Raw genomic sequence first — 11,602 nt, 5'->3', positions numbered from 1 at the left:
CCCATCCCTTTTGTTTGTGTAGCTAGTGTAGAAGATGTGTCAACCTCGGGTTTTGGTTCACAAAATAAGGAATCTGATCTAGTTTATTAACACCTAGAGCTTAGTATAGGCTAAGCAAAAAAGGAAGCCCACTCTTCCTTTTTCCCTTTTAGTCTTCCATTCCTTCATAAGTTTTTTTTTTTTTAATTTTTTTTTTCAACGTTTATTTATTTTTGGGACAGAGAGAGACAGAGCATGAATGGGGGAGGGGCAGAGAGAGAGGGAGACACAGAATCAGAAACAGGCTCCAGGCTCTGAGCCATCAGCCCAGAGCCCGACGCGGGGCTCGAACTCACGGACCGCGAGATCGTGACCTGGCTGAAGTCGGATGCTTAGCCGACTGCGCCACCCAGGCGCCCCCTAAGTTCTTAAGACTGTGAAGGAGAAATGTGACCTCTGGTCATAAGCCGAAAGCTTAACCTTTCTGTTTGTGGCCAGCAGGAGGCAGAGTGACTTCCTCACCATTGTCACAAGTATCCCTGGAATCCTGCCACTGCAAGAAGTTAAAAATTGCCTGTGAATGTAACCTAGAAAAGAAACATTACCAAAGGAGAAACAAACTCACCTGTCTCTCCGAGACACACACCAACATTCACATACAGTAGATGAAATCTACTTGCGCATTTTGCCCAACTTTGAGTAGGAGAGTTTACTGTGATATTTTCCCAAGTGTGATTGGCTTCTCAAATGAGTATGCATCAAGGAAGATAAAGTCCAGGAGACATAGATATTCCAGCGAACTCTCCATCTTCTTGAAGGGGACGGGTGATTTTAAACTAGACTAGGAACGTGATTCTCAGTATCTTAACTCATTCTTTCTCTTTAATCAGAAGTTTTCCAAATACGTTTTCAGTTCCTCAGGATGTTACGGACTTGGTGTCTTCTGCTTTAGCCAGGAGATGGTGATGCCTCTTAGCCATCAGCCTTTCTGAACCGCATGCTAGACACTGAGCCAGCCAGGTGGTATGGAGGTACATTAAAGACATTCCCTACCATTGTGGGGTTTATTGTCTTTGTGAAAGAAGACATCTGCAAAAGTTCACATACTTGAAACTTACAAACTCAAAGCTAGGAGCTGTACACACACAAATAGAATGTTTACTGTAGTGTGGGGTTAGTCTTCTCATCTTTATTCCCCTTTAGCCAATCCCATGACTTCTTTTTGAGCATGACTTCCCTAGTGTATGTTTGCCAGGTGCATACAGCTGGGGAGTGAGATCAGTGAGGCTGAATGTGGGATCATTTGGTGCAGGTTCATTTTAATACAGATAAAATTGAAGTGTAGAAATTATTTAGGAGGTGGCAAAGTTAGGTTGCTGAAGAGATCGAGATAGTCTCTCGGCTTATATATATGACTTTTCCAATATTCCTGGCTTCCCTGGTCCTAAGTTCTAAGCTGTAGTCTTAAGGGATCCCGAGGGGCTGAGAAAGGACTGTGGCTATCTCTATTTTAGTGTAGCACCTTGCCATTCCTTCTCCCTCACCCCCATACTACGGGGCCAGGCAAGCAGGACAGATTGCTCTGCAGTACCTCAAGTAGCTATTCCTGCCCACATCCCAAAGAGTGTGGTAAGGGTTCTTCCACTCCTCCAACATAATTGAGTGATGATTGTACTGACAGTCGTCTTGACCATCTGATATACAGGGTGGCAGGGATGAAGTCACCATTATTATTGTCCAGCAGCATTTATTTTAAGCTAATGTGGCCCGGGCATGGAAAATGCAGGCAAAATAAAAAAAAAACTTGGAGCCTTTCCATTGAGAATATCTGCAGTGAGCCAGCAGTACTCACACGAGCAATCCTCGGGTGTATAGTGCCCTCTACTGGGCCTTGACGGGGGTTAACTAGGAAAGGGAAGCTAGGACTTGACAGAGGCATACAAATAAATGCAAATTCTAAGCAGAATTCTAAGGGAAGGAGAATCAGGAGAAGGGTTGTTAGCTAACTTAAGAGACTAGGGACTTACTAATGAGGTGAGGCCTCCCGTGCTTGGGCAAGAATATTTTCATTCACCGGTAACTGCTGAACACCCACTTTGCAGTTAGAAATATTAGCTGTTGTTGGGCAGATAAACAATGTAAGAGATGGTGTCTGCCCTGGAGGCACTTGAAGCCTCATTGAGACGATGCTTCTACATATAATGCAAGGCAGCATATCATCAGTCCGTCCGTAGTAAAAGAATCCCAAGAAGGGAACATCCAAAGGGCTGCAATCATTAGGTAAATACTGGTGGTGGAAATGAAATTGTCCAGTTTGATTACTTAATAAAAGCCCAAAATATGCCAGGTGCTGTGCTAAAATATAAGTGATATGTGGGTACTTCCTTTTTCCACGTGAAGAAATCATGCTACCGTGTTGAACTTGGGTAGTACCCAAGTAGGCCTAGCTACATAGAGGAATGGGGATGAGCAAATAATTGCTAAATGTTTTGAGCACTTATGGTGTGTCAAGCCCCATGCCGAGTGCTTAACACACCCTCACAGCAGCTCCATGAGAAAGCAGTCTTACTGCTGCCATTGTCCAAGTGAAGAAACTAAAGCAGTAACTTGCCGAAGTGGCACAGCTTCTGAGAATGGAGGCAGGAGTCGCTACGGTGTCTGCAAAGGGATGGGGAAAGAGTGATCAGGAACACTTATGGAGCAAGTTCTGAAGGAGGAACAGGATTTCTCCAGAAAGGTAAGGTGACAAGGGGCATTTTGGTAGACAGACCAACACTTAGAGAAGGACGGGACCTTGTGGAGTCGGTGGTATTTCTGCAACAGCAGCATCAAGTCCTGGGGAGTGGCTGGTACCAGGCCAAAAGGGCAGATAGGAGCCACATGACAGAGGCTATGACAGGCAGGCATGCCTAGGGACCTGATGGATAGCAAAGAAGAATATTTTAGGTCAATGCCAAAACATGTGGAGAAGGAATTTGAAGGTGAAGGATTTACTGATGGACTGGCTCTAGCATCAAGTTGTCTGGTTTTTATCTATTTTGGTAACTCAGGACAAGTTTCTTCAACTCTCTTTGCTTACTTACTTGTAAAACAGGAATGATGTGGTACCCACTATGAAGGGTGGTCATGCTGACTAAACAGCATAAGGTGTGCAAAGCCCTCTCTTCAGGGATTCCAACAGCACATGAGCCATCAAGGAGCTTACAGACTATAGAGGGATATAATAAGGATGGGTAGACAAGACAATTAGAATACAAGAAGGGATGAGCACAAAATGTTCTAGAAGCACTTCCCTAATTTGGGGAGGTAGAAGAACAGAAAAATCCTTCCACAGAAAGGAGTTAGTAAGCTGAAATCTGATACAGTAAGACTGACAGGTAAAGGTTATGTCAGGAAAGGGGGTCTTCCAAAAGGAAGCATGTAACAAGATGCAGATGTAATTCCATTACATTGCAATAATTGGAAACTTGAAGTAATTGAGAGTAATTGTAGCATGCCATGCAGCAGGTGAGGCTGGAGATGGGTGGAGGGATGCAGGAGTCCAATCACAGAGGGCCCTTTGGACTTTATCCTGGAGGCAATGAGAAGCGCTGTTTAAAGACTGAGCAAAAGAATGACAAGTCAGATTGGCTCTTTAGAATAATCTTTCTGACTACGGTGTGGACAAGAGGTTGGAGAGGGTAAAATTGATGTATTTAGAGGTGCTGTTAACAGGATGGAAAGTTAAGGGATATGGCAGTTGTAAAGAAAAGATGATTCAACCTGTGGCATAAATTTGACATAGCAATGAAGCATCATTACCTAAGTAGGGAATTCTGTACTACACTCCACTTAGTAAACTGTTAACACAGGCTAGTTATACATAAGACAGACTGTTGTGTTGCTACAGTACTTAGGCTAGATATGATTAGTAACTAAAGAAGGTAAAGACAGTAGGGATGAAGAAGAGTGGACAAATTCAAGAGATACACAGGAAGCACAATCAACACAACTGGATATGGGGTGTAGGACTTGGGAAGAGAAAGCACTCTAATGAAAGATCCCCAGGTTTCTGGCCTCGGTTACTGGGCAAAGGATGATGCTATAACCTAGAGAGAAACTACCACTGAAAGAGCAAGTTTAACAAGGAAGATCATGAGTTCTGTGTTGGAGAAAGGATGATACGAGGTGCCTGTAGGACATCAAAGAATAGGTTACCCATAAGTTATTGCATTTAGGAGCCTAGAAGGTGAAAAAATCAAAATAGGAAATGTAGATTCTGTGAATTTCACAGTACACTTAGTAATACTATGGAAGTGAAAGCATATAGAGCAAAATGACTGGAGGGCTGGCCCTGATGAAAGCTAACATGTGAAGGCAATAAAGAAAGGGCCCAACAAAATAAGAGAACCTGGAAGATGTGGTGCCCAATGACAGAGTTTAATGGAAGAATTGAGTCAATGTGAAATGCTATTGGAGGTTGCTGAAGTAAGAAATTAGAAATATCTCTTCTATATAATAAAAAGTGCCCCTTGGGGCACCTGGGTGGCTCAGTAAGTTAAGTGTCTGACTTTGGCTCAGGTCATGATCTCACAGTTCGTGGGTTCGAGCCCCATGTCGGGCTCTGTGCTGACAGCTCAGCCTGGAGCCTGCTTCGGATTCTGTGTCTCTCTCTGCTTCTCCCCTGCTTGCACTCTGCCTGTCTCTCAGAAATGAATAGACGTTTAAAAAATTTTTATTTTTAATTAAAAAAATAAAAGTGCCCCAAGGGGTGCCTGGCTGGTTCAGTCAGTGGAGCACGCAACTCTTGATCTTGAAGTTGTAAGTTTGAGCCCCGTGTTGGGTGTAGAGATTAAAAATAAGATCTTAAAAAAAAAAATGCCCAGAATTTCAAGAAATGTGTCACAACAGTGGGTAACTCTATTTGTCATGATTATAGAGTGTCTATGTATGTCCACTTTCCATATTTTTCCAGATTTTGGAAATGAGTATATATTTGATAGAGGTCATTTTAATTCTAAAAACAATAATAAAAATCACATTTTTTTTAATGGACTAAAGGGTGTCCATTTGATTTGGCAATTAGTAACCTTCTTGAGCCAGCAGTGTCAACAGATTAGTAGAGGTAGAATCTTGCCTGTAGAACCAAGTGGTGTGGGAAGGTTTTGTTGTTTTAAGGTGTTAAATTTAGGCACATTTATTGACTTGAGTGAAAGGAACCAGTAAATGTTGAAGCTCAGCGGAGAATGATGAAGAAAAAGGAGGGGATGTAAATGAGTTCAGGTGGATATGGTCAATTAAACATTTCAACATACATTTATGAAGCACTTATGTGCCAACCACTATGCATGGTGAGGTGCTGGGGCTGGTTTAGTTGGGAAGCCAGCTGTGTAGGAAATTGGTCTCAAGCAGGGAGATGTTTACTGCATCCTGCTTGAGGCTCAAGGTGAAAATACAATGAGGGGTAAACTCATAGCTGTTTGTGACTGGGGTTGGTAGTTGATGGGAGTCCTTCTCCGATGGCTTCGCTATTCTTTGCGGAGATGTAAGGTTGCAAGTTGACAGGGAGATGAGAGTTAGGGGGCTTAGGAAGAGTGGCCATCGTTTAGGAGAGAGGTTGAAAGGGAGAGGAATGGAAGAGAACAGACAATAATACTAAGTAAAAGGGTTAGAGAACAAGTGTCAAGGGCCTAACAGATTGGAAACCATGAATGTATAATCCTTGGAATGTGTAATCTACTGGAATGGTACCAATCTATATTTCTGCTGTTTTCTCTAGCAACACCCAGCCGCCTGGGTACAAGAGCAGATAAGATGCATTATTATGTAGCTCCTGGATCATAGTCTGTGGACACATTGAGTGGACTGATAAGGGAATAAGGGGGTGGAAGGTGCTGGGGAGGGACAGTTCAAGATATCCACCCTATTCAGACTGGGTGAAAAGGTAGGCCAAAGAAGGTATGATCAGCTCTGGTCAAGAGAGGTCTTGATAAGGTGAAAGAGCTGATGACGATTTAGAAGTGAAAGAAGTGATTAAGTTGGAAGCTCAGGACCTGGTGGTCACAGTGATGTTAGAGTTAAGATTTTGGAGTTGGAACTCTTCCATGTAATGAAATGGGTAGTAGGAATGGGTGTCTAAAGTGGGGTAAAAGTAAAGGTCATTAGAGTCAAAGAACAAGGGAGCTCCTACATCCAGCTGCAAAGGTAGGTAGCTCAAGTATTTGTGGTTTTGTTGTTATCTCTTGTTAAACCCAACTGTCTTTTTTATAAAAGGAAGATTAAAGCAGTTAGCTTACAAAACAACAACAGAGAATTATGGGCTTGGAATGTTGGATCAGTAAATCAAGGTGTTGCAATCAACCCAGAATTATGTAGGATTGGGGAGAAGAGGAAGCCTCATAACAGTCCTGGTATAGAAGTGACCAGGAGTAGCCAAGAACATGAAGGAGAGTTTAGCCTGAACTCCATAGCAGGAGGAATGGCATGTAAATATCTTGGAAGAATAATGGCCTGAAAATGACATTAGGGAGCTAGAAGTATCTCAGTTTCCCCACTTTCTGATACTGGAGGAGGGGAAAACCCTCCAGGGCTGCAAACAAAGCAGGGTCTGAGGGGAAACGTGGGTGTAATTTGAATGAGTGGGTTGAGGGAAATTCCTCTTAAGAGTTTCTGTGTGAGACCTCAGAGAAATGAGGGGACCCGGGATGAAGGTTTTGTGAGTGGGAGAGTTCTGCATTGGGGGCAGAATCCAAAGATCATACAGAGATGGGACCGCTTGTGCAATGAATTCACATTAAGGTTCTCAACCGGTTTAAAAGTGGTTTGGTATTGGGGCGCCTGGGTGGCGCAGTCAGTTAAGCGTCTGACTTCAGCCAGGTCACGATCTCGCGGTCCGTGAGTTCGAGCCCCGCGTCAGGCTCTGGGCTGATGGCTCGGAGCCTGGAGCCTGTTTCCAATTCTGTGTCTCCCTCTCTCTCTGCCCCACCCCCGTTCATGCTCTGTCTCTCTCTGTCCCCAAAAAAATAAATTAAAAAAAATAAAAGTTGTTTGGTATCAGTCTTGACCAAAGTCCCCAGAGGGTTATGGGGCACAGTCTCCTCAGGCCTGTCTCCCAGGATCCCAGGTAGGTAGGTTGAGCATTCCACCTGTGACAAGGCATCCTAAGAAAAAAGAGAATGGAGCAGTAGCTTAAAACTGATTATAAAAAGGAATAAGTAGGCTAGACTAAAACAAACAACTGGAAGAGGGTCCTTCATTCACTTATTTTACAAGTATTTATTGAACTACCAGGGCTTTGTCTCATTTATTGCTATATCCTCACCATCAAGAATGGTACATAACAGGGGCACCTGGGTGGCTCAGTCGGTTAAGCATCCAACTTCAGCTCAGGTCATGATCTCAGTTTGTGAGTTTGAGCCCTGCATCAGGCTCTGTGCTGACAGCTCGGAGCCTGGAGCCTGCTTCGGATTCTGTGTCTGCCCCTCCCCTGCTCATGCTGTCTCTCTCTGTCTCTCAAAAATGAATAAACGTTAAAATTTTTTTTTTTAACATTTATTTATTATTGAGAGACAGACAGAGCATGAGCAGGGGAGGGGCAGAGAGAGGAGGAGGCACAGAATCCAAAGCAGGCTCCAGGCTCCGAGCTGTCAGCACAGAGCCCGATGTGGGGCTCGAACTCACAAACTGTGAGATCATGACCCGAGCCATAGTCAGACGCTTAACCGACTGAGCCACCCAGGTGCCCCCCAAAAAAAATTTTTTTTAAAGAATGGTACACAACAGGTGTTCAATAAATATTTGTTGAAGAATTGTTCATTGTCAATCTGTAAATATTCAGAAAAAAATTAAAGAGAGTTTGACCTCCTGCCACAGTCTCTGAATAGCAGCAACAGGGGATAAAGCAGAAAGACAACACCTCTAGTGAGAGAACAGCTTGGGAAGGCTACTCCCCAGACAAAGCTGGACCTCTCTTTTGGAAAACTTTTAGATGAGCCACATGACTAAGAGCAAGTAAGAGCCAAATACTCTGTCAACGAAGGATAGCTTTTCTGTAATGAAAATGTCTCCTTATGACAGGAAGAGCACTCAACACTGATAACCACACTGTGATAAAATGGCCCCTTCAGTTAAAAGTTTTGATATAAGTAGAGCTTTGGTGACAGAGGTATGTAGTGTATTTAGATGGACTTTTTTTGCACCTTGTTTTGACATACTTATAGGTAGATACTAGAGATTAAAACAAAATATGAACTTACAACTAAAATAGTTAAAAAGCTCAAAGTGAATATAGAGTTTATATAGTATATGAACTTCTCTCAAATTATTCATGTTAACCTCTAGGACTGCAAACCCATGAACAAGCATCATTCTTGATCTAGTGCCAGCTACCTACCTTAACGGCCTCAAACCCAATTAGTAACATCAAACTGATACATATGCTAGAATATTTGTATGTTTTTTTATTTAAAAAAATTTTTTTAAGTTTATTGATTTATGAGAGACAGACAACATGAGCGGGGGAGGGGCAAGAGAGAGGGAGACACTGAATCTGAAGGAGGCTCCAGGCTCTGAGCTGCCAGCACAGTGCCCAACATGGGGCTCAAACTCACAAACTGAGATCTGACCTGAACTGAAGTCGTATGTTTAACCGACTGGGTCACCCAGGCGCCCCTACAATATTTATATTTTTAATGAGAAAGAAAACTCTCATGCATTAGCAGACCTGTTGGTAGGGGGTGAGAGTGAGTGGTTAGCAAAAGCAATTTACTGTTGCTAAAATTACCCCATGAGGAGACCACCTACGCAGAGACACAAAGGGAAGTCCTGGCTTCATTCAGTGACCGTGAGTCCTGGCTCAACAGTTAAGGTCCATGTCTGAAATGCCTGTTATGATTAGGAAAGTCTGAGTCACCTTCAGACTTCCCTACTTGCACTTTTGAGTCATTTTCTGTTCCAGTGACCAAAACTGGGCACAACTACGTATGAAAAATATTCAGAAGTGCAAAGTTTGGGAACTAAAGGGACATTAGAGATCATGCATTCAGTGTACTCACTTCACAAATGGTAAAACTGAGGCCAAGAGATAGTGCCTTTTGCCTAGCTGCACAGCCGTTAAAGGCAGCTTTAAGGCCATCTTCTATAGAGGCTGACTTCACAGCAAATTTGGGACTCTGGCTCTCATTTATTTTTATTAGAAGTAAACAAACTAGGTGCACCTGGGTGGCTCAGTTAGTTTAGCGTCCCATTCTTGATTTTGATTCAGGTCATAAGCTCATGGTTCATGGGATCGAGCCCCACATCCAGCTGTGTGCTGACACTGCACAGCCTGCTTGGGATGGGCTCTCCCTCTCTCTCTCTGCCCCTCCCCCGCTCGTGCATGTGTGCACTCTCTCAAAATAAGTAAACATATTTTTAAAAAGTAAACTAAATACTCGGGTTGGAAGCTTGAGAGGAGTTCAGGGCCAAGCTGAACAAGCTGGTGTCCATGGTATCCCCTTCAAATAACATGTGATGGTGTCCTGCAGTGGATCAAGGAGAGGGCTACTGTAGGACCAGCATCCTCTAACTCATGCTTTCTCTACCTTGGGACTGTGAATATTTTGGACTAGGTACATCTTTGTTGTGGGCGCTGTCCTGTATATTTTAGAGATGTTAACAGCAGCTCTGTCCTCTACCCACTAAATGCTCAGTCAGAACAACAACAAAAGTCCCCAGACGTTGCCAAATGTTCTCTAGGATCCCCTAGTTGAGAACCACTGTGCTGACTTAAGGAAGGGGCTCTGGTAACTCGGTCCTGGTTGCATTTAATCCTCTCAGCAGCACCCATCCTTACTCCTATCCCTGCGCCTGGCTTCTCTCCCTCACGTTTCCCTCTGGGGCCTACCATGCCTTCAGCAGATGGGATCCTCCAGCTTCTACCTCCATGGCCCCGAAAGTGACACCTGGGGTGAAATAGGAAGCAAAAGTTTCTACCCTCCCCCTTTTGAACCAAGGGGATCCCCCCCTGACTGCACAGGAATTTACATACCTGGTTAAAATAAGACAAAATGTATGCAGGGCTTAGCTCTTAACTGCAACTGCTGTGAACCGAAGAGAGATCAGGGTCTTAAGCCCCTTTCCTACCTTGGGGGTGGGCTGGGAGGGGTAGATGAGGGCACACCAAAGGAATCTGCCTTTTCTGCACAATTTTCCTTTGACTCAGCAGGCAACTTCCCCTCCCCAGCCACACTCATCCTCACCAGTGCCCATATTTAGACACTGCAAGCCTGTATTGTCATAGAAGGACAGAAACCAGATGGTTGCTATAGAGATGTGTTTACACACACCCCTAGAGCATAACCCAGTCTGAGCCTGAGTGGTAGGGATGAATGGCAGTTCTTGCTGGGACATGCAGTTTTCGTAATTTGCTATTACCTTACCTCTTCTATTCTCCACACATTTTTTTTTTAAGCTTTATTTATTTGATCTCTACATCCAGCGTGGATCTTGAAGTCACAACCCCAAGATCAAGAGTCACATGCTCTTCCGCCTGAGGCAGCCAGGCGCCCCTCTCCACACAGTTCCAGGCTTCTCATTCCTGCTTCCAGATACCACTTCCCACTGACAAGTACTGTTCTTAAGCATCTTCTTTGCCTGAGGAAGTCACAGTTTAAACACAGAAGTACTGGGGCGCCTGGGTGCTCAATTAGTTGGGTGTCCGACTTCAGCTCAGGTCATGTTCTCACAGTCTATGAGTTCGAGCCCCGCGTCGGGCTCTGTGCTGACAGCTCAGAGCCTGGAGCCTGCTTTGGATTCTGTCTCCCTCTCCCTCTGCCCCTCCCCCACTTGCACTCTGTCTCTCTCAAAAATAAAATTAAAAAACTAAAGAGAAGTACTTAACCTTTCTGAGCATCAGTCCCTTCATCTGTGATATGAAGATCATTATAATACAAACCTTAAATGGCTTTTGTTAGAATGAATTAGGTGTATATAAAGAAATTTGGACCGTGGCTGGCAAAGTAGACGCTCAATAAATGGAATTTGTTCTCACGCTAAAATAAAACCCCACTCTGGGACACCTGGGAAGCAGCCACTAGTGCCTTTGGAAATCTTGGCTTATGCCTCCTCTGACAGTAGGTAAAAAACTGTTGTGGGAGGGAGGAGGGTTGCTTTGGTTTTTTGTCTTTGTTGTGTTCAGCTGGAAAGCTGTTTTGGGAGGGGAAGTCTGGGCATATGACCTCCTCCTTTCTGCAATTTGTTTTGTTTTTTTATGTTTATTTATTTTTGACAGAGAGAGGGAGAGACAGAGCATGAGCGGGGAAGGGGGGGAGACACAGAATCTGAAACAGGCTCCAGGCTCTGAGCTGTCAGCACAGAGCCCTACACGGGGCTCGTACTCACAGACCATGAGATCATGACCTGAGCTGAAGAGGGATGCTCAACCGACTGAGCCACCCAGGCACCCCTTCATTTCTGCAATTTGAAATGAAAGACACAGGGAAGAGAAGACACAAGACATCAACTCATCCTTGCCTGGCTGAAATGGAAGAATAAAAAGGAGGCAAAATGCTTTCTGGGCCTGTGGCTCAGGCTCCTCTCCTCCAGCAGACCCCTATCCAAGAGGAGGCTCACTGTGTCCATGTAACAAGCCAAGGCTTGCTCCTAC

At 44.2% G+C, this 11,602-nt stretch overlaps 1 long non-coding RNA gene across 2 annotated transcripts; it reads right to left on the bottom strand.

Annotated features, from left to right (window-relative positions):
- Positions 1 to 5,698: 5,698 nt before the first annotated feature.
- Positions 5,699 to 11,305, bottom strand: LOC123379059. Of its 2 annotated transcripts, XR_006583023.1 has the most exons (3): positions 9,986 to 11,305; positions 9,842 to 9,899; positions 5,699 to 7,118 (listed from the first exon to the last, which is right to left on the bottom strand). It is a non-coding gene; the product is annotated as an uncharacterized LOC123379059 (long non-coding RNA). The 2 variants fall into 2 exon arrangements; XR_006583022.1 differs by having other exon boundaries at positions 9,842 to 11,305.
- Between the last annotated feature and the right edge of the window lie 297 nt (positions 11,306 to 11,602).

Source organism: Felis catus, chromosome C1 (genome assembly GCF_018350175.1).
Source record: "Felis catus isolate Fca126 chromosome C1, F.catus_Fca126_mat1.0, whole genome shotgun sequence".
NCBI lineage: Eukaryota > Metazoa > Chordata > Mammalia > Carnivora > Felidae > Felis > Felis catus.
The sequence above is the reverse complement of the archived record's forward strand: the minus strand, read 5'-3'. Positions and strand labels throughout refer to the sequence as shown.